The 20,230-nt window shown below is 43.9% G+C and overlaps 1 long non-coding RNA gene across 4 annotated transcripts in view; it reads left to right on the top strand.

The window, feature by feature from the left end:
- The first annotated feature begins 9,217 nt into the window (after positions 1-9,217).
- LOC132388797 (uncharacterized) overlaps positions 9,218-20,230 on the top strand; it is a 36,184-nt gene continuing 25,171 nt past the window's right edge. For 2 of the 4 annotated variants that reach the window (XR_009510346.1, XR_009510345.1), the window contains exons 1-2: positions 9,221-9,401; positions 10,801-10,968. This is a non-coding gene — a long non-coding RNA (uncharacterized LOC132388797). Of the gene's footprint in view, positions 9,402-10,800; positions 10,969-19,205; positions 19,321-20,230 lie in introns of all 4 variants that reach the window. The other 2 variants (XR_009510344.1, XR_009510343.1) reach the window with 2 other exon arrangements.

The raw sequence follows: 20,230 nt of genomic DNA, 5'->3' as shown, positions 1-20,230 counted from the left end.
AGGGATAGGAGACGATTGGGAGAAAGGATGACCTGTGAATACTCCTGGGAAGTGACTCATTTCACTCTGCATAACCCCTTCAGGTCCCAGTAGGGAGGCTACGAGGGGAAGACGATACAACCGGCTCTGATCAGGCTGCATGAGAAGCCGCAGGAGGATCCAGTCCAGGATGTAGAAATCACTGAGAAACGAGTCCCTGTCCTGGTCGATTCCGGCGCCACTATACCGTCCGTAAGCCCCTCTGTGGCACTGCCTGAGAGTACTATGAGTAGAGAGACCGTGCGGATAACCGGACTCCCCATGACCGACCCATTTTCCCAGCCCGTAGAGATCAATGTAGAAGGTAGAGGGATTGAAGAAACATTGGACATAGCCAATAACCCACCCGTTAATCTACTCGGACTCAAGGCTTTGTGCAAACTGAAGTCGTAATTCACTACACTCCCCTGGGATGGTACCTTCTTCCCTTGAATACCTTCCAACCCTGACCCGCTCTGTCATGATCGAAAGGGCCGTGGCAGTGACGAGAGCGCGAATAAAACGTAGGATGAGAGTGATAATTGGTGGAACGTGGAGATGGTGGGATGCGGGAGCCGAATGGTGCTGAGTCTCTCTGGGCTTCTAAACGAGTTTAATTCTCCCGGTTGTTGCGTTCTCCGCTGACGACAGTTCTGTAGTGTCCAGCTGAGAACACAGCGATCGCCGGTGAAAATAGGCTCGATATTTAGTTGACTAATTGAGGTGAGCGGATATTTCTTTCTTTCTTTCTTTATTAAACGTTTTATTGATTTAAAAAGAGTATATATACAAACAAGAGGAGAATCGTCTCAAATATACATATCAATAACAATACAAACAGAAAGTGAAATAAACATTATCAAAATCCTACATAGTATTTAGCTAATATGTAGTATATAATAAAAAAGAAAACAGCTAATTCTCCTCTCATCAGCTCATAAAGAGAGAAAAAAAACTTTAAATTTAAAACAGAAGAAAAAACCCACTACACTATATGAAAAAGGGGAAAAAAGGAGAAAACAAGGGGCTGGGCAGTCCATTCTGAAGATACGACCAAAAAAAGAGGAAAGACTTTCTGATCAAATCTAAAACTTCGAAAATAAATAATTGGAAGAGAATAATTGGAATAAATAATCAAATGAAAATTATGTGAGCGGATATTTCGCTGCGCTGATGAACTGCTCTCTGAACTTGGACTGAGTTACCCCATAAATAAACGTGTTTGTGCAGCAACTTAATATCATCAGCAGGTATCCGGAGTGTTGAAATATGTATTCCGAATCGTTGTAATTATTTGGATCTAATCCGGCGATGATGTAATAAAGGAATTCGGCAACATTCACCGACCACAGGATGATGAAGCTTCCGGAGATGGTGAGAAGTAAGATCACAGACCTCCTCCTGCTCTCCATCTCCGGGTCACTGCGGTTCTCCGTCTTGTTCTGACCCCTCAGCCCCTTACGGACGCGACTCGTCACTAAAATGTGTCTGACTGTCAGAGCGTTGCGCAGTAGTATTAACGCGAACGGAAGTAATGGCACAAGAACGTTAGAAAGCCAGTCATATCCCACCCACCCGGGATCCGTATAGTAGCCAGGCTTTGTAATACAGTCCCAGGGTATATTGTCAGTCACTTTCACTGGGTGATATATAAAGAAGTATGGCACGTTTTCAAAACAGAGCAGAACGCCGGTTGTCAGAACCGCAGCCGCAGTTTTCCCGGTGCAATACTTTCCTTTCGCTTCTGGCAACAGATGGCGATAATCCGATCAAATGTAAAAGCGACGGGGAACCGGACAGAGCAATCGGTGGCTGCCTCACCTAGGACAAAGATCACACTGCATACCGGGGTGATGTCAAGGAATGTCTCGGGGAAATAATAGTAACTGACCGCCAGAATATAACATTAAAGATGATGGTCAGTAGATCCGCCGTTGTCATGGCCACCAGGTAGCGCGTGGTGCAGGTGGAGAGGGCGCATTTGCCCCGAGAAAGGATCGCAATTGGCAGTAAATTCACTGGGAAACAGAAAAAGGAATGGTACTTACTCTCTCGCTGCTCCCGATGTCACAGGAAAGAAATACGCCGGTAATTGACAACAATCAGGCTTTGCAGAAAACTTATTTCTGAAGATTTAAAGCGTGTGGAGCGGTAGTGGAAGATGGCTCGCACAAGTGCATGCTGGGTGAAAGGGTACAGTTCTCGCTACTGGAAGAGGGTCATAGTTTGTCAAATAATCGCCAAGGGCGCTTTGGAGAAATCAATGTAAACCCGCAGTTACTGCGCACATTGCACGGTATCCGGTCAGAGAGTTTCAGCTTCCGTTTTTTTTAAAGATCTTGTCTCTTTTGGAAGAAGACAGCGAGGCTTTGAGAGGAAGTGCGGCGGCGGCCATTTTCTAATTGCTTCTCAGATCGGAGTTCTGAGAGGCGGGATTGCGCAGGCGCATGAAGGAGGCCTGGGAAGGAGGGAAGATATAAAAAGAATGTAGCCTTAAGCAGCGGGCAGCTTCGTTTGCCGGCAGCGGCCTCAGTCTCCAGGACATAGTATGATGGACACTCACTCCTGGTTCCTTCTTCCAGTCAATAAAAGCCGATATCTCGCCTACGTCTCAGTGTGAGTTATTGATGGTGCATCAGCAGGTAATAGAGAGTACCCCAGCGGCTGTAGCCCTTAACAATCAGTACTCATGTTTGAGTACTGTTGGGGGGAGACAGCCTACCTGCAGGAAGTGACAGTGGCCGGGCCTCCGGCACAGAGGACGGCCCTGTAGCTCAGAAGGGTAGGGATAGAAGAAAGAGGACCATAGTAATAGGAGACTCGATAGTCAGGGGTTCAGACAGGCGGTTCTGTGGAGGTGATCGGGAGTCCCGGATGGTAGTTTGCCTCCCTGGTGCCAGGGTTCGGGACGTTTCTGATCGCGTCCAAGATATCCTGAAGTGGGAGGGTGAGGAGCCAGAGGTCGTGGTACATGTAGGAACCCATGAAATAGGTAGGAAAGGGGAAGAGGTCCTGAAACGAGAGTATAGGGAGTTAGGAAGGCAGTTAAGAAGAAGGACCGCAAAGGTAATAATCTCGGGATTACTGCCTGTGCCACGCGACAGTGAGAGTAGGAGTGGAATTAGGTGGAGGATAAATGCGTGGCTGAGGGATTGGAGCAGGGGACAGGGATTCAAGTTTCTGGATAATTGGGACCTCTTCTGGGGCAGGGGTGACCTGTTCAAGAAGGACGGGTTACACTTGAGTCCTAGGGGGATCAATATCCTAGCGGGGAGGTTTGCTAGGGCTACAGGGCAGACTTTAAACTAGTAAGATGGGGGGGGGGGGCGGGAATCAATTTGAGGAAACTATGGGAGAGGAGGTTAGTTCACCAGTACTGCAAGTAAGTAGACAGTGTGTGAGGGGGGGAAAGGCAGATGATGCAGAAGGGATGAGCTCAGCCGAAGATGTAGGGGAGAAGAAAGAAAAGGATAATAAATTTAATGCATTGTTAGGGATGAAAAGAGAGGAGCAGGTGGAGAGTATCTTAAATGTATCTATTTAATGCTAGGAGCATTTTAAGAAAGTTGGACGAGCTTAAAGCGTGGATTGCTACCTGGAATTATGATGTTGTAGCTATTAGTGAAACATGGTTGCAGGAAGGGTGTGATTGGCAAGTAAATATTCCTGGATTTAGTTGCTTCAGGTGTGATAGAGTAGGAGGGGCCAGAGGAGGAGGTGTTGCATTGCTTGTCCGAGAAAATCTTATGGCGGTGCTTTGGAAGGATAGATTAGAGAGCTCCTCTAGGGTGGCTATTTGGGTGGAATTGAGGAATGCGAAAGGTGTAGTAACACTGATAGGAGTGTATTATAGGCCACCTAATGGAGAGCGTAAGTTGGAAGAGCAAATGTGTAAGGAGATAGCAGATATTTGTAGTAAACACAAGGTGGTGATTGTGGGAGATTTTAATTTTCCACACGTAGATTGGGAAGCTCATTCTGTAAAAGGGCTGGATGGTTTAGAGTTTGTGAAATGTGTGCAGGATAGTTTTTTGCAACAATGCATAGAAGTACCGACTAGAGATGGGGCAGTGTTGGATCTCCTGTTAGGGAATGCGATAGGTCAGCTGACAGATGTATGTGTTGGGGAGCACTTCGGGTCCAGTGATCACAATATCATTAGCTTCAATACAATTATGGAGAAGGACAGGACTGGACCTAGAGTTGAGATTTTTGATTGGAGAAAGGCTAACTTTGAGGAGATGCGAAGGGATTTAGAGAGAGTGGATTGGGTCAAGTTGTTTTATGCAAACGATGTAATAGAGAAATGGAGGTCATTTAAGGGTGAAATTATGAGGGTACAGAATCTTTTTGTTCCTGTTAGGTTGAAAGGAAAGGTTAAAGGTTTGAAAGCACCATGTTTTCAAGGAATATTAGAAACTTGGTTCGGAAAAAGAGGGATGTCTACAATAGATATAGGCAGCATGGAGTAAAGGAATTGCTCTAGAAGTATAAAGAATGTAAAAGGAATCTTAAGAAAGAGACTAGAAAAGCTAAAGAAGATATGAGGTTGGTTTGGCAAATAAGGTGAAAGTAAATCCGAAAGGTTTCTACAGTTATATTAAAAGCAAGAGGATAGTGAGGGATAAAATTGGTCCCTTAGAGAATCAGGGTGGCCAGCTATGTGTGGAGCCGAGGGAGATGGGAGAGATTTTGAATGATTTCTTCTCTTTGGTATTCACTAAGGAGAAGGATATTAAATTGTGTAAGGTGTGGGAAAAAAGTAAGGAAGTTATGGAACCTATGACAATTAAAGAGGTGGAAGTACTGGCGTTTTTAAGAAATTTAGAAGTGGATAAATCTCCGGGTCCTGACAGGATAATCCCCAGGACCTTGAGGGAAGTTTGTGTAGAGATGGCAGGAGCTCTGACGGAGATCTTTCAGATGTCATTAGAAACGGGGATTGTGCCGGAGGATCGGCGTATTGCTCATTTGGTTCCATTGTTTAAAAAGGGTTCTAGAAGTAAGCCTAGCAATTATAAACCTGTCAGTTTGACATCGGTGGTGGGTAAATTAATGGAAAGTATTCTTAGAGATAGTATTTCTAATTATCTGGATAGACAGGATCTGATTAGGAGTAGCCAGCATGGATTTGTGTGTGGAGGGTCATGTTTGACAAACCTTATTGAATTTTTTGAAGAAGTTACGAGGAATGTTGACGAGGGTAAGGCAGTGGATGTAGTCAATATGGACTTCAGCAAGGCTTTTAGCAAAGTTCCACATGGAAGGTTAGTTAAGAAGATTCATTCGTTAGGTATTAATGCTGGAGTAATAAAATGGATTCAACAGTGGCTAGATGGGAGATGCCAGAGAGTAGTGGTGGATAATTGTTTACCGGGATGGAGGCCAGTGACTAGTGGGGTGCTTCAGGGATCTGTTTTGGGGCCAATGTTGTTTGTAATATACATAAATGATCTGGATGATGGGGTGGTAAATTGGATTAGTAAGAATGCCGATGATACTAAGGTAGGAGATGTTGTGGATAATGAGGTGGGTTTTCAAAGCTTGCGGGGAGATTTATGCTGGTTAGAAGAATGGGCTGAACGTTGGCAGATGGAGTTTAATGCTGAGAAGTGTGAGGTTCTACATATTGGCAGGAATAATCCAAATACAACATACAGGGTAAATGGTAGGGCATTGAGGAATGCAGTGGAACAGAGAGATCTAGGAATAACAGTGCATAGTTCCCTGAAGGTGGAGTCTCATGTAGATAGGGTGGTGAAGAAGGCATTTGGAACGCTGGCCTTTATAAATCAGAGCATTGAGTACAGAAGTTGGGATGTAATGTTAAAATTGTGCAGGGCATTGGTAAGGCCAAATTTGGAATATTGTGTACAGTTCTGGTTACCGAATTACAGGAAAGATATCAATAAATTAGAGAGAGTGCAGAGACGATTTACTAGGATGTTACCTGGGTTTCAGCACTTAAGTTACAGAGAAAGGTTGAACAAGTTAGGTCTCTATTCATTGGAGCTTAGAAGGCTGAGGGGGGATTTGATCGAGGTATTTAAAATTTTGAGAGTAATAGATAGAGTTGACGTGAATAGGCTGTTTCCATTGAGAGTAGGGGAGATTCAAACGAGAGGACCTGATTTGAGAGTTAGGGGGCAGAAGTTTAAGGGAAACACGAGGGGGTATTTCTTTACTCAGAGAGTGATAGCTGAGTGGAATGAACTTCCTGCAGAAGTAGTAGAGGCCAGTTCAGTTGTGTCATTTAAGGTAAAATTGGATAGGTATATGGACAGGAAAGGAGTGGAGGGTTATGGGCTGTGTGCGGGTAGGTGGGACTAGGTGAGATTAAGAGTTCGGCACGGACTAGGAGGGCCGAGATGGCCTGTTTCCATGATGTGATTGTTATACGGTTATATATGGTTATATCACTAAAGATTAAACAAGATTGGGAGAGAGAACTTAATATGACCTTTGTTAATGAAGATCGACTTCGAATTTTGAAAAACGTAAATTCTTCTTCTATATGTACCAACCATTGTTTAATTCAATTTAAAATTGTTCACCGTTATTATTTAACAAATGAGAGACTATCTAAAATATTTCCTACTATAGACTAATGCTGTGATAGATGTGAAACTGAAGTAGCTACTTTGTCACATATATTCTGGTCATATTCTTCATTAAAATCGATTTGAAAATCTTTATTTCCAACAAGTTCTAAAGCTCTGAAAATGAATTTACAACCTAATAGGTTGACTGTTCTATTTGGTATAGTTCCACGTCATATTCAGGGTATTTCATCTTCAGATCAACATGTAATTGCATTTGTTACACTATTGACAAGACAGGCTATTTTATTAAAACACAAAGATACTTCTTCCCTTGCATTTATTGAATTGTTTTCTCAAGGAATCTTATGTCTTACTTTGAAAAAAATTAGAAGAACATTTGATCAAAAACAACAAAACAATAACAGTAACAAAGCCTTGTGGCTGCAGAGAAAGTGCAGTGCAGACAGACATATGGTGCAGGGTCACGTCGTGTTACATTGTGAGGCCGAGTCCATTTCATCGATCATTTGGCTTCTAACCACAGACAGGAAGCCGTCCTTGAGCGGGGTGGTTCGCGCTTTAAGGCTTTTGTATCTCTTCCCCGATGGGGGAGCGGGTTTGCAGCGAGAATGTCCAGGTTGTGAGGGTCTTTGTGTACATGGCCTGCTTTTCCGAGGGAGGGGAAGTGTAGGAAGAGTCCACGGAGTGGAGGCTTGCTTCTCTGATGTTCTCTGCAGTTCCTTGCAGTCATGGGCAGAGCAGTAGCCATACGAAGGCGTGAAGTATCGACAAGAAGCTCAGAGACCTTGGCCTTCACCCTTGTGTAGCTGGATCGTGGACTTCCTGTCAGATCGCCGGCAGGTGCTAAGTGTGGGCTCACTCACCCCTCTCTCTCTCTCTCTCTGACCCTCAGCACACATACCCCACAGGGTTGTCTTCTTGCCCCCTCCTTTTCTCTGTGCACCCATGAGTTGTGTCGCTATCCGCAGCTCCAATCTGCTAACTAAATTTGCTGACGACACTACACTGACTGGCCTAATCTCACATAAGCCGACGGAGAAGTCATCACCCCGACACAGTGGTGGCAAGAAAACAACGTCTCCCTCATTGTGACAAAAACAAAGGAGCTGGTTGTGGATTACAGGAGGAATGGAGACAGGGACAAAATTCAACATTTCCATGTTTGTTATTGAGACAAAATGCACATTTTAATATTTGTCATGACACAATGTATTTTATATATCGTTAATTACTTAAAACATATTTACAGATTGTTACTGACAGAGTATCGTATAATTTGTGTTCCGTGTGTTATCTGAATGTACTTGCCTGTGATGCTGCCACAAGTCAGTGTTCCTCTGTACCTGTACCTTTTCGTATTTGTGCACTTGGCAATAAATTCAACAGGACCTGAGAAATCTCAGTGAGATTTGATTAGTGATGATCAGCTTGGCAGCTCGGTAGGTCGAATGTATGAGACAGTACACCGTTAAATGCAAAACCCTGAACAGTGTCGATGATCAGAGGGATCTCAGACTCCAAGGAGGCGGGACTATGACGTCAGTCACAGGCTGACAGAGAGAGAGAGAGAGAGAGAGAGAGAGAGAGAGAGAGAGAGAGAGAGAGAGAGACTGGAAAAGCCAATCGCTTCAGTTAGTCGCAGCTGAGGCTTAGAACTCTCCTATGCCCACAAGAGTGGGTTGATCATCGGTACACGGAAACACAACGAAAGTCTGTGGCTGTCACTTCGTATAATCCATAGGAGTGGGGTTTGGAATATCTTGTGTTAACCCTTGCCTGGGTATGTTGTGTGGTAACCCCTGGAAGACGGTATTCCTGTGACAGGTCACTTTCGCTGATGACTCGTATGTGGACGGATTCAACGGATAAGAACTTCGTCGACGGTTATTTTGAAGTAACGGCCTTTTCTCTACGTTTCACCCTGGATTACAAATATCTCTCTCCTATCATTTATTCCGTGGATTACTGAACTTTCCTACTTTACCATCTTAAGACTCTAAGCTTTGTTCCCTCAGGTTCGATAATCTGGGGGTTATATTTACACATATATACACTTAACACTGTTAACTTTCCTTTATTTTGTTAAGTTACTATATACTAATAAAGAGAGTGGTTTTAACATCAAAACCAGACTCCAGTGTGAACTCTATTGCTGCTGGTTCGTTTCTAAAACGTTACAGGTTGTAACACAGTTTTATAAAACTAGTTAGACCGTATCTGGAGTGCTTCATACAGTTCTGGTCGCCCCCATTCTCGGAAAGATGTCGGGGCTTTGGGAGCGGCGCAGAAGAGGTTTACCAGGACACTGCCTGGATGAGAGGGCATGAGCTATAAGCAGAGGCTGGACAAACTTGTGTTGTTTTCTCCAGAGCGGCTCAAGCTGGGAAGAGACTGAATGGACGTTTATAAGATGAGGAGAGGAATAGATAGAATGGACAGACGATATATTTTTCCTGGGGGTTGAAATGTCTAATACATTTAAGGTAAGTGGAGATGTGAGCGGCAAGTTTGCTTCTTTCCACAGACTAATGAGTAGCTGGAGTCTCTGCCTGGGGGAGGGGGGGAGGTGTCGCCAATCCTGACACGTGATCCCGTTTGCCCCTCCCATTTAACCGCAGATTGGCAGCATCTGCGCGTCTGTTTCCGAGGGCCCGACTCCCGATGATGTAACAATCTCTTCGCTCATGTTCACAGTCTCCGGGTGGACGGTGTTATCCTCTCCGCTCAGAGCTGAAGTGGGTCGGCTGTGTGATCGGGAAAGACTTTCATCTCTTCCCACGGGATCAGTGTCTGCGGGCCGAAGATATCACTTTCCCATCGGTGAGTATTGAGACCGATCCCGAGCGGGGAGATCCGATGTTGGCCGTGAGCCCCGAACTGAGGGCCAGGAATTCATTTGTTTCCCAACTATCCGGGCTCGTCAGAAATGTGTCGACTTCACTTAATCTGCATTGAACGATACAAACCAGGAGCCCAGGCTGTCTGTTTCCGCAGAATTTAAATGAAAGTCTGGCCGACAGGTCACGTGAGGCTGTGTGCCGCAGATTCGCCCCGCCCTCCGCGTTGTGACGCCAGATCACGTGGTGTGATTTTGGCCACTGAGTCCCATAACTTCCCCGAACTCGTCTTGCTTCCTGAAGCTCCTCGCGTTTGTCCTGGAGCTTTATGGCTGTTGTGTCTTCTCCCGGACTGGGGTGGGTGAGAAAGGAGAACGTCCGAGGTTGTGGGGATCTTTGATTTTACTGCCTGCTATACCGATGGACTGGGAAGTCTCGGGGGAGAATGGTTCGAGCCTCAGCTCCACGCAGTAGAGCTGAGCCACACGTTACTCCTGCAAGTTTATAGTCCAGCGACGGCGGTCGGTCAAGTATAGACAAGACAGGATCTGTAATACAAACTTCCTGAAATGGTGCTGTTTTAGTCTGGAAATGGAGTGATAGTATAACAGTAAAGGAAGCACAACTTGTCCTTGTAAATTATCCTGGAACCAGTTTGTCTGTTATTCCTGGAAATGTGTTCAGTACAGTTGTTGCTAATGAGGTTCACATGAATAATCTCAGGAATGATCGGCTTTATGTGTGAGGAGCATTTGATGGTTCTGGACCTGTGCTGGATGGAGTTCAGAGGGACGGTGGGGGTGGTGGGGGGATGTATGGTTAAGTAAACCTACCGAATGCTGAAAAGCCTGGATACAGTGGGCATGGAGAGGATGTTTCCATCAGACAGAAAGTCTGTGATCTGACAGCACAGTCTCAGAATAAAGATGCTTCCCTTTAAAACTGAGATAATTTTTTTTTTGGCTACAAGATGTCTGATATGTGGAATTTGTTGCCGCAGAATTTGTTTGAGGCTGCCATTTGGGTATATTTGTGACAGATTAATATATTGATGATTGCTGAGTAGCTTCAGGGTTACAGGAGGAAGGCAGGAATATGGTGTTGGTGTAAACATCAGCCCTGGTTGAGTGGTGGGCAGACCAGATGGATTGAATCACCTGATTCTGTTCCTGGGTCTTATGTCTTACCATGACTGAATGATGGCTCCTTCTTATCCCATATCGTCTGTGTCATGTGAGGGACAATAAAAAATTGTTCACTGAGATCATTATATTTGCCTTCAATGTTTAAATTTCAGTGAGTTTTGATCCTAGTAACATTAAGCAGAAATGTTTGGTCCACCTTTGTATTGTTAATGTGCTTCATTATCTTTCATGTTAAAGTTAGACCTGCAGTGAGACATTTATTGGAAGAAAAGCACACAACTGGAAGCAGAGCGCGACTGAAGACGAGGGAACAGCAGCAAGTGAAACAGCCCGAGGATTGAGAGCACCGACTGGAGAGAACCCATCTGACTCGGAGATTCCAGTGATTCAGTCAGGAGAAAGTTGGTGAGTCTCATTTACTCAAACGCTGGTCCTTTAGACATTACATACCTGTGCAAAGGAAGGTACAAAATGGTTGGGAGTGAGACAGAATGTGCCCAGAAGAACCAGTTATGCCAGTACCAGTCAGACCCAGTTGTGAAGAAGCCCCCTGCCCCAATATTCCCTTTAAACCTTTTGCCCTTCACCCTTAACCCATGTCCTCTGGTTTTTTTCTCCCCTAACCTCAGTGGAAAAAGCCTGCTTGCATTCACTCTATCTATACCCATCATAATTTTATACACCTCTATCAAATCACCCCTCATTCTCCTACGCTCCAGGGAATAAAGTCCTAACCTATTCAAACTTTCTCTGTAACTCAGTTTCTCAAGTCCCAGCAACATCCTTGTAAACCTTCTCTGCACTCTTTCGACCTTATTAATATTCTTCCTGTGATTCGGTGACCAAAACTGCACACAATACTCCAAATTTCCCCTCACTAATGCAATATACAACCTCACCATTACATTCCAACTCATATACTCAGTACTTTGATTTATAAAGGCCAATGTACCAAAAGCTCTCTTTACTACCCTATCTACATGTGATGCCACTTTTAGGGAATTTTGTATCAGTATTCCTAGATCCCTCTGTTGTAGTACACTCCTCAGTGCCCATACCTTGTATGTTCTACCTTCGTTTGACCTTCCGAAGTGCAATACCTCACACTTGTCTGTATTAAACTCTATCTGCCATTTTTCCAACTGGTTCAGATCCCTCTGCAAGCTTTGAAAACCTTCCTCACTGTACACTACACCTCCAATCTTTGTATCATCAACAAATTTGCTGATCCAATTTACCAAATTATTATCCAGATCATTGATATAGATGACAAATAACAATGGACCCAGCACTGATTCCTGTGCTTCACCAGATTCCAGAAGGTTCACCAGAGTGATTCCTGGGATAGCAGGACGTTCATATGAAGAAAGACTGGATCGACTAGGCTTATACTCACTGGAATTTAGAAGATTAAGGGGGGATCTTATTGAAACATATAAAATTCTAAAGGGATTGGACAGGCTAGATGCAGGAAGATTGTTTCCAATGTTGGAGGAGTCCAGAATGAGGGGTCACAGTTTAAGGATAAAGGGGAAGACTTTTAGGACCGAGATGAGGAAAAACTTCTTCACACAGAGGGTGGAGAATCCGTGGAATTCTCTGCCACAGGAAACAGTTGAGGCTGGTTCATTGGCTATATTCAAGAGGGTGTTAGATATGGCCCTTGTGGCTAAAGGGATCAGGGGTATAGAGAGAAAGCAGGTACAGGGTTCTGAGTTGGATGATCAGCCATGTTCATACTGAATGGCGGTGTAGGCTCGAAGGGCCGAATGGCCTACTCCTGCACCTTTTTTGTATGTTTCTATGTGTGGAAAATTAGAATCTCCCACAATCACAACCTTGTGCTTACTACAAATATCTGCTATCTCCTTACAAATTTGCTCCTCCAATTCTCGCTCCCAATTAGGTGGTTTACAGTACGCCCCTATACGTGTTACTATACCTTTCCCAATCCTCAGTTCCACCCAAATAGGCTCCCTAACTGAGCCCTGTAATCTATCCTGTCAAAGCACCGCTGTAATATTTTCTCAGACAAGCATTGCAATACCTCCGCCTCTTGCCCTTCTGATTCTATCACACCAGAAGCAACGAAATCCAGGGATATTTAGTTGCGAATCACACCCCTCCTGCAACCATGTTTCACTAATAGATACAACATCGTATTTCCAGTTATCAATCCATGCTCTAAGCTCATCCACCTTTCTTACAATGCTCCTAGCATTAAAATAGGTGCATTCCAGATACTTTCCTCCTCTTCCTCTCTGTTTATCCCTAACGGTGCAAGCAACTTTATTATCTCTTTTTTTTCCTTCTCCCCTACTTCTTCGGTCTGAGCGCTCCTACATCAGGGAGGAAGTTCAAATCATCTCTGTGTTAAAAGTTTAGCCATCACAGTGACTGAAGGCAGCTGCAGGTTCATGAGGGACTGTTACTGTCAGATTCTGCAGTTCTTGCAGCTGCACACCGCACCCAGGACTGAACCCTGGTCACTGAGTATTGGAGGAGTCTGTTCTGCTGATGTTAGCCTTAAACTAGGCAGAAGTTTTACATTGTGGATCTGTGAATGATAAATCAATTCTATATCATTTATCCCGTGTCTCAGGTATTTACTATCTCTATCACCCTCACTATATAAGGCCACTCAGTCCATCTGGTTCGTGTCCATGTTTCTGTTCCATATCAGTTTATCAAAATCTATCTCTGCCATTTCCCTCTCAACCTCCCTATGATGACAGGTTACAACTAGTCACCTCTGCGTGTGATAAGAGATTTCCCTTGAATTTCATAGAATTATAGAAATCTACAGAGCATTATAGACGTGTTGGCCCATAATGTTGTGCCGACCATGTAACTTACTCTAGAAACTGTCCAGAATTACCCTACCGCATAGCCACCTATTTTCCTGAGCTCCATCTAAGAGTCCCTTAAAAGACCCTATTGTATCTGCCTCTACCACCGTTGCTGGCAGTGCATTCCAAACACACACCACTTTGTTTAAAAAACTTAGCTCTGACATCTCCTCTGTACCAACGCTCAAGCAACTTAAACCTATGCCCCTCGTGTTAGCCGTTCCAGCCCTGAGAAAAAGCCTTTGGCTATCCACACGACCAATGCCTGTCATCATCAAATACACCTCCACGAATTTCCTGCATGATTTTCTCCATGCTGAAGAACTGTGGTTTTAACGTTCTTCAGAACTCCAGACTGAGGTGGTTAACTCCTTTTTCCCTGCTCTTTTGAACGTTTTGAGTCATTTTCACTAATTTCAAAGGACTGTGCCTCAGACAGTTGGGTTGTTGCAACGCGCCTCTAAAGTCTGATAGCACATCAGCGAGTTCACACTGTGGAGAGGCCGTTCACCTGCTCAGACTGTGGGAAGGGATTCACGTTATCATCTCACCTATTGAGACATCAGTTAGTACACACAGGTGAGAGGCCATTCACCTGCTCAGACTGTGGGAAAGGATTCACTCAGTCATCCCACCTACGAGCACACTACTCAGTTCACACTGGGGAGACTCTGGACACAAATAAATCAGTCCTATTTTAAACTCAGTCTCTGGTACTTAGTGAATTTATAACACACGTAGTGCACAGTAGAGTGTCAACTCAGGCCGCCTGGACCTTGCTGAGATTCAATTCCACGACAGTCCTTTTAAATCATCCCCTGTTATTCACCTCTCACTCTCACTGTGGTGATGGGTTCCAAACAGTCACTACTCTGTGGGTGAAGAGGTTTCCCTTGAATTTCCAGCAGACTGAAGAAGTTGAGCTGACTGCAGTTCTGTCTGAGATGTTCTTCGCCCTTCAAATCTCTGGAGGAGGAAGAGTGACATTGGTAGTTAACCTCCTTAATCACGACTCATTTCCATTTTATGGGGCATTTTTCCTGATAACAAAGGGTTGTTGAAAACACCAGTGTTCTTTAAAGACTGGAAGTAGAATCGGAAACCATCAGTTGGATGTTCAAAGAATCATGGTCAGAAACCAGAGGCAGGTCTGCACACGGTAGAGTTTGGGGCTCTGGAAGATGGTTAGGGTAAGAATGTATCGTGAGAAGGGAATCAGCAGCAGGGAGAGGAACTGCATAACAGAGTAGGAACATTTCAAAGCTGATTGACAGAAAATAATTGTATTGTCTGACTGATGACAGAAACAATACCTGTTGTGAGGTGCTCCATTGGTCGAGGGAGATGTGGGTGTTGGGAATGGTTATATCTATTGAGGGAGTTAGTCCTGCTTGTTCATCCTGTAATATAATTTCTGGATGGTTATTATATAACCACATAACAATTACAGCATGTAAACAGGCCATCTCGGCCCTTCGAGTCGGTGCTGAAAGCTTACTCTCACCTAATCCCACCGAACTGCATTCACCCCATAAAAAATATCGAACCTGCTTCTACCACTTCTACTAGAAGCTCTTCCACACAGCTACCACTCTCTGAGTAAAGAAGTTCCCACTCATGTTACCCCTAAACTTTTTCCCCCTAACTCTCAACTCATGTCCTCTTGTTTGCATCTCCCCTACTCTCAATGGAAAAAGCCTATCCACGTCAACTCGATCTATCCCCATCATAATTTTAAATTCCTCTATCGAGTCCCCCCTGAACCTTCTACACTCCAAAGAATAAAGACCTAACTTGTTCAACCTTTCCCTGTAACTTAGGTGTTGAAACCCAGGTAACATTCTAGTAAATTTTCTCCGTACTCTCTCAATTATATTGACATCTTTCCTATATTTCGGTGACAGAACTGCACACAATACTCCATATTTGGCCTGAACAATGCCTTGTATAATTTTAACATTACATCCCAACTCCTATACTCAGTGCTCTGATTTATAAAGGCCAGCATACCAAAAGCTTTCTTTACAACCCTATCCACATGAGATTCCACCTTCAGGGGACTATTCACCATTATTCTATTATCTATGCCCCATAGATCACTCTGTCTACTGCATTCTTCAATGCCCTACAATTTACCATGTATGTCCTATTTTGATCAGACCTACCAAAATGTAGCACCTCACACTTTTCAACATTAGCCTCCATCTGCGATCTTTCTGTCCACTCTTCTAACTGGCTTAAATCTCTCTGCAAGCTTTGCAAACCTACTTCATTATCCACAATGCCACCTGTCTTAGTATTATCTGCATACTTTCCAATCCAATTTACCGCTCCATCATCCAGATCATTAATGTATATGACAAACAACATTGGACCCAATACGGATCCCTGAGGCACACCGCTAGTCACCGCCCTCTAACCTGACAAACAGTTATCCACCACTACTCTCTGGCTTCTCCCACCCAGCCACTGTTGAATCCATTTTACTACTTCAATATTAATACCTAACATTTGAACCTTCCTAACTATCCTTCCATGTGGAATCTTGTCAAAGGCCTTACTGAAGTCCATATAGATAACATCCACTGCTTTACCCTCGTCAACCTTCCTAGTAACCACTTCAAAAAGTTCAATACGGTTTGTCAAACATGATCTTCCACACACAAATCCATGTTGACTGTTCCTAATCAAACCCTGTCTAATCAGATAATTATATACCATATCCAAAAATATTTTCCATTAATTTATCCATCACTGACGTCAAACTTACAGGCCCATCATTGCTAGGTTTACTCTAAGACCCCTTTTTAAACAATGGAACATGAGCAATTTGCCAATCTTCCGGCACCATCCATGTTTTTAATGATATTTGAAATATTTCCGTCAGAGCTCCTGCTGTTTCTACACTAAATTCCCTCAAGGTTCTAGAGAATATCCTGTCAGGAACCGGAGAGTTGTCCACTTTTATATTCCTTAAAAGCTCCTTACTTCCTTTTCTTTAATCATCAGAGTTTCCTTAACTACCCTACTTGTTTCTCTTACCTTACACAATTCAATATCCTTCTCCTTAGTGAATATCAATGAAAATAATTTTTCAAAATCTCCCCCATAGCTGTCAACTCTGATTCTCTAAGGGACCAATTCTATCCCTCACTATCGTTTTGCTATTAATATAACTGTAGAAACCCTTTGGATTCATTTTCACCTTACTTGCCAAAGCAGCCTCAGATCCTCATTTAGCTTTTCTAATTACTTTCTTAAGCTTCTTTTTACATTCTTTATATTCCTCGAGCTCCTCATTTGCTCCATGCTGCCTATATTTATTATAGATCTCTTTTTCTGAACCATGTTTCCAATATCTCTTGAAACCATGGCTCTCTAGAACTTTTAACCTTTCCTTTCAACCCAATAGGAACATAAAGATCCTGTACCCTCAAAATTTCACCTTTAAATGAACTCCATTTCTTTGTTATATCCTTCCCATAAACAAATTGTCCCAATCGACTCCTAAATCTTTTCACATTTCATCAAAGTCAGCCTTTCTCCAATCAAACATCTCAACCCTGGGTCCAGTCCTATCCTTTTCCATACTTATATTGAAACTAATGGTATTGTGATCACTGGACCCGAAGTGCTCCCCAACACATACCTCCATCACCTGACCTATCTCTTTCCCAGCAGGAGATCCAACACTGCTACTTCTCTAGTTGGTACCTCCATGTATTGCTGCAAAAACCTATCCTGCACACATTTTACAAACTCCAAACCATCCATCCCTTTTATAGAATGGACTTCCAGTCTGTGTGTGGAAAATTAAAATCTGCCACAATCACAACCTTGTGCTTAGTACAAATATCTGCTATCTCCTCACAAATTTGCTCCTCCAATTCTCGCTCCCCATTATGTGGTCTATAATACACCCCTATAAGTATTACTACACCTTTCCCATTCCTCAATTCCACCCAAGTAGTCTCCCGAGACGAGCCCTCTAATCTGTCCTGTCAAAACACCACTGTAATATTTTCTCGGACAAGTAATTCAACGCAAAACAACGAAAATCTAGGTATATTTAGTTGCCAATCACACCTGTCCTGCAACCATGTTTCACTAATAGCTACAACATCATATTTCCATGTCTCAATCCATGCTCTATCCTCATCCAACTATCTAACAATGCTCCTAGCATTAAAATAGATGCATTTAAGAAACTCTCCACCTCTTCCTCTCTGTTTATCCCTTATGGGGCACGCAACTTTATTATCTTTTTGTTTTCCTTCTCCCCTACATCTTCGGTCTGAACCCCCCTACATCAGGGAGGAAGTTCAAATCATCTCTGTGTTAAAAGTCTAACCATCACAGTAACTGAAGGCAGCTGCGGGTTCATGAGGAACTGTTACTGTCAGATTCTGCAGTTCTTGTGGCTGCTCATCGCACCCAGGACTGAACCCTGGTCACTGAGCATTGGAGGAGTCTGTTCTTCTGATGTTAGTCTTAAACTAGACTGGTGCTTAATACTGTGGATCTGTGAAAGATAAAACAGTTTGTATAAAATGCCGTGTCTCAGGTACTTACTGTCTGTACCACACTCACAATGTACACTGGAAAGGCCACTCGGTCCATCTGGTTCCTGCCCATGTTTCTGTTCCATATCTGTATATCAAAATCTACCCCTGCCGTTCCCCTCCCACTCTCCTTGAGATGACAGGTTGCAACTAGTCACCACTCCGTGGGATAGGAGATTTCCCTTGAATTTCATAGAATCATCGAAATCTATTTTCCTAAGCTCCATGTACCTTTCTGAGTCTCTTAAAAGACCCTATTGTATCCGCCTCTACCACCGTCGCTGGCAGTGCATTCCACACACACACCACTACCACTCTTTGTTTAAAAAAAACTTTGCTCTGATATCTCCTCTGTACCTACTTCCAGGCAGCTGAAACCTATTTCCCCTCGTGTTAGCCATTTCTGCCCTGGGAAAAAGCCTCTGGCTATCCACACGACCAATGCCTCTCATCATCTTATAGACCTGAATGATTTTCTCCAGTCTGAGTAAGATGATGAGCTCACCGTGGTTTTGACGTTCTCACCCCTCCCCATCCCCTACCCCTCTCCCACCCCTCTCCCCCTTCCCCTCCCTTCCCCCTCCTCCTTTGTGTTTTACGTCAAAGACCCTTCTCACTCAGGCACTTAAAGCGACACTCGCAGTAAACGAACTTGCAGTTTCGTAACACAATGCACCTCTAAAGTCTGACAGCAGACTAGCGAGTGAAACTTCGATGGTGCAGAGTCAGGCTTTGGGGCTGCAAAGACAGATGGGGTCTAGAGTTTACGAGGAGGAGGAACCAGACCAGCAGGATGTGGCTACACAAGAAAGATTAGAAGCATTTGGAAACTGGTTGATCGAAAAAAAAAGGTGGTTAATTTCTGCAAAATACTGGTGGAAATCAACAGTCAGGCAGAAATTTTGGAGAGGCATAAAAAGACAACGTTTAGACTGAACCAGCACGCCTAGCCTGTGTACTCCGCTGCTTAGTTGCTGCTTGAACTGCAGAGTTCCTCCAGCATTTTGTGTGTGTGCGTCTCTGTATTCTCAGCAACTGCAGAATCTCCTGTGTTTTATAACCGCATTTTACTTTGGCAATAGATACTCATTGATATTGAGAATATTGCTTATGGGAGCTGCTTTCTGCGTTAAAACAGCTGCAGATTTTTCGATACACACAAAAAAAAATTAGGTATGGACCTTGAACCGGTGCCTGCACAAATTTTTAATGGCACCGTGATTACCCTTAGGGCCATGAGTTAAAAATTTCGCCGTCGATGAAATGCGCAGGCGTCAGGCTGAGGACGTCCCCGAGTATTAGGCATGCGCGCAGCACACTGAAGGCATTGAAAATGTCGGATGCAGGTAAGAGCGATTGTCCATGATTTTAACTTAAACACCGGCTTCAGGATAATTCCTGTGAAAGCCAGACATCATAGTCCGCAATCCCAGGACAGTCCTGCTCTCTTCCATCTCTCTCAGCCCGATGATCCATACACGGGCCCAGGGGAGCTTCCGGTTGATGAGGGAATGGGAACCGATGGATCTCTCAGACAGAGCTGAGCTCCAGCTATCTAAATGCAAGGATTAGGAACTCGGAGGAAGGGAACAAAATCTTTTACATCACCAGTTGAGAAAATCACTTTTGTTCTACCTCCAATCACAAAGAAGAGGAAATCTGCAGATGCTGGAAATCCAAGCAACACACACAAAATGCCGGAGGAACTCAGCATTCGTACTCAATCCAGTCAATGCCAAACAAATATTTACACTGTCTAATGCAACTACCTGCACTGGGACCATCGCCCTCCATACCCCTACCATCCAGGCTCCCATCCAAACTTCTTTTAAATGGTGAAACCGAGCTCATATTCACCACTTGTGCTGGCATCTCACTGCACACTCTCACGACCATTTCAGTAAAGAGCTTTTCCAAATGTTCCCATTAAATTTTCACTTCCCCACTTACCCATGACCTATGGTTGTCATCACACCCATCCTCAGTGGAAAAAGCTGCTTACCTGCACCCTATCTCCTGTCATAATGTTGTCTATTCCCAACAAATCCTCAAAGAAATGCATAATATCTTTGTTTATGTTTAGAGTCTTTTTCAGATGTATAGGATGATGAGGGACACTGATCGTGTGGATAGCTAGAGGTTTTTATACCAGGGCTGAAATGGCTAATGTGAAGAGGTATAGTTTTAAGGTGCTTGAATGTTGATACGGAGGGGATGTCAGGGGTAACTTTATTTACACTGAGAGTTGTGGGTGCA

The sequence above is a fragment of the Hypanus sabinus genome, unplaced genomic scaffold (assembly GCF_030144855.1).
Source record: "Hypanus sabinus isolate sHypSab1 unplaced genomic scaffold, sHypSab1.hap1 scaffold_412, whole genome shotgun sequence".
Taxonomy (NCBI): Eukaryota; Metazoa; Chordata; class Chondrichthyes; order Myliobatiformes; family Dasyatidae; genus Hypanus; species Hypanus sabinus.
This window is presented reverse-complemented; position numbering and strand designations above follow the sequence as displayed.